Here is a 3,542-nt window from a genome sequence, read left to right on the forward strand (position 1 = left end):
CTTGTCCGTGAGGGCGTGACGGGCATGGATTTGCTGGAGGTCTTCCTCCGGAGGCGCATCCAACCGCTCCAGGCTCGTGACCACCCGATGTGGTTGTACTCGGGTCTTGACGACACCACTCGGATCCACCTGGAGGAGGTCACTGATGAGATGCTGGAGGGGTGGCTGTCAAGCATCACAGGAAACAAGGACAACCCCCGAGGAGCCAGGAGGGTAATTCCACTCGACAACTCGTACGACGTGGACCAGGTATGTCTCTATACTCCTGACTGAGATCTTGTTTTTCTTCATTGGTCTTCTTTGAGTTGGTCGATTGACCTTTGTCTCGCCTGTTGTTTTTCAGGCGACTACTGAGATGTACTCGATGCCCAATGGGGCACAGGGGCCAACTGAGGAAGGGGAGGCGAGCGGAGGTGAGAGCGGGGACGATCAAGGCGAGTGGGAGTCCGACGGTGAAGGAGAGGAAGGCGACGACGTCGACTCCAGCGAAGAGGAGGAGGAGGAGGTTGAACCCCCCCCCCCGCCCGGAGGGGCGGTCCAAGCTCACACACGATCCGGCGCGGGAGCGTGGTAGTGCGACTGCTCCTGTTGGGCAGTCGTCGAAACGCCCTCGGACCTCTTCTCCTACGCCGACTGGAAAGGCTCCCAAGCATCTGCGCGCAGCGCTGTCCAAGCCGCCCAAGGCTCTGCCCAAGATGAAGATGGCCGTCCCCACCATTTCTGGGTAATAATAAAACTTGTTTTCCTTTGTCGACCGTGGACGGATCCTTGGTCGATCCATTGAGCCAACCGACTGACTTTCGAGGCTTGCAGTGCTGCTACTTCTGAGATCTCCGCCAAGGACGACGACCAAGAGATGGAGGATGCTGTTACCTCCAACCCTGGTACGATTACTGACGTTTCCGCTTTGAGTCGACTAAACATTTATTGCAACCTTGTTCGATTGAACTTTTCCTTTGTAGCCCCTCCTCATGTTATCGACCTCCCAAATGACAATGACAACGGTCCGTTGAGAGTGAGGAGGCACAAGAGGGCGTCGGCTGACAAGACCCCCCAATCCGCTCCGGCGTCAGAGGCCGTGGCTCGGGATGGTGGAGACACCACTCGGGCTTCTGTGACCTTCGCCGTTCCTCTGGCGAGTGCGTGGCCCTCGTCGTCGACTGCGGATCCGTCTTTGCTTTTTGCCGCATACCCCGTCCTTGAGGACCAAGCGGCTGCTGCGAAAGAGGCTATACGCCAGGTGGGGATCATGATGGAGCAAGTGAAGATGGCTCGGGAGGCCAGCCAAGCAGCCTATGACGCGAGTTCGGCTCTTCAGAGCAACGTCCGGGTCAGTCGACTCAACACTTGGTCTGTTATGATATGCTGTTTGAAGAGTCTCTTTTCCGAAGATCTTTTGTATCTGTACACCCACTGGGTGTGTTTGTCAATCCTTGGACGAGTGGGGGCACGCTAAGTGCACCCACTGGGTGTAGTCCCCGAGACTACGGTGGACTGCTGGCAGTCGACTGTAGTCTTTACATTGTGTTGCTGTAGCTGTATTTCTTCACTCGGTTCGGTCGGGCCAGGTCGAGTGGAACTGTATTCGGTCGACTGCGGGCAGTCGACTTTTTCTCTCCTTTTTTTTGGTCGAACCAGTGGGGGCACGCTGAGTGCACCCACTGGGTGTAGTCCCCGAGACTACTGTCGAATGTTTTTGATTCGGCTGTGGTCTTAGAAACGTCATCATTGTCTCTTAGTTACTCGGAAGCAACTTATCTTGGACGTCTGTCGACTGATTTTTCTTTTTACAGAAATCTTGCGAACTTGTAGCTCACTATACTGAGTTGGAGAATCAGCAGATCCAGCTCAACCTTAACTTGAAGCTTGCTCAGGAGAATTTGAAGAAGGCGCAAGAAGAAGCAAAAGGTATGGCTGGTGAGGTTCTCCATTCTTAACGGGTGGCTTTTCTTTCTTGTCCATTCTTGATGTTGGTTCCACTCGGCGCGCCGCAGATAAACTAGAGGAAGCTCTGAAGAAGAAGGATCAAGACCTTGCAGAGGCACAGAAGGAGGCCTCGAGCAAAACGAAGCTCGCAGAAGAGAAATTGGCTTCGGTCGGAGCTCTTGAACAGGAGAACTCCAGACTGAAAACTGCCCTCGAGACAGCTAATTAAGATGCCAATCGACTGAAGAAGGAGAAGATGGCTCTGCACGACAAGGCGGGTGAGCTGGCGGGGAAGGCAAAAGATCTGGAGGCTTATCTCGGAGGACTCGCCAAGAAGCTGTTCATCATGCTCGAAGGTAATTATTCCAACCCGGCTGTCTTGTAGTTGTCGAGCCCGCGTACGGCCACTGTCTTATTCTTGAATCGTGTTTGCAGAATTCTGCCAGAGCTTCGAAGAGGAAACTAGTCGAGTGGAGCCAGGCTTGGATCCCGCCAATTCTCTCGTGAAGGACGAGGCTGCTATGAACGTGCTCCGACTGGAGTCTCGTGTTACCAGCGTCGTTGATTATCTTGCTCGGCTGAAGGCTGCGATGTCGCGGATCGACACATCACTCTGGCCCGGAACGACACTTCAGAACGACCTCCAGTCCCTGATGGTCCGACTGAATGAAGTCCCGGGTCGAGTGGCGGAATGGAAGAAATCTTCTGCTAGATGTGGTGCTGATGTCGCCCTGTCTCTGGTCGCGTCCATTGCAAGGAGGCGCGAGAAGAAAAGTTGGCCGCCATCCAAGTTGCCAATACCAGGAAGCACAACTTTCAGGACTTCATGGAGACTTTTATCGCTGCTGCCACTCGTATTGCAGATGGGATCGACTTGGACGAGTTCGCCGCCCCTTCCAGTCCTCCTCCTGAGGAATGAAAAAAAAACTTCTTTGCTTCACTTTAAATTTGCCTCGGAATGCCGAGTGGATTTGTAACCGTTAAACTCCGCCGAGCCGAGGGCTTGAGTACTTTGATCTGAGGTCTGGGACCTTTTAGGCTTTATCTGATCTTGATTTGTCGTTGAATATCTTCATGGTTTGATTCGTCGAGTGGATCTTGATCTTCACTCGGAATAACCTTGTATTTGTGGCGCAGCTCCAAAGGGGAAGGTAGCTGTCGACTCGCGGATTGGGTTGTGTCTTCTACTTAGGCGAGCACTGGGCTGTAGCTAAGCCTCCGAGTGAGAGGTTTGCTCTCCACTCGGTAGGATTTTTAAACACTTAGGCGAGCACTGGGCTGCAGCTAAGCCTCCGAGTGGGAGGTTTGCTCTCCACTCGGTAGGATTTTTAAACGCTTAGGCGAGCGCTGGGCTGCAGCTAAGCCCCCGAGTGGGAGGTTTGCTCTCCACTCGATAGGATTTTTTCAAACTTAGGCGAGTGTCTGACTGCAGCTAAGCCTCTAAGTGAGAGAACTTAGGCGAGTACTGGACTGCAGCTAAGCCCCCGAGTGGGAGGTTTGCTCTTCACTCGGTAGGATTTTTAAACACTTAGGCGAGCACTGGGCTGCAGCTAAGCCTTCGAGTGGGAGGATTGCTCTCCACTCGGTAGGATTTTTTCAAACTTAGGCGAGTGCCT

The sequence above is a fragment of the Triticum dicoccoides genome, chromosome 7A (assembly GCF_002162155.2).
Source record: "Triticum dicoccoides isolate Atlit2015 ecotype Zavitan chromosome 7A, WEW_v2.0, whole genome shotgun sequence".
Taxonomy (NCBI): domain Eukaryota; kingdom Viridiplantae; phylum Streptophyta; class Magnoliopsida; order Poales; family Poaceae; genus Triticum; species Triticum dicoccoides.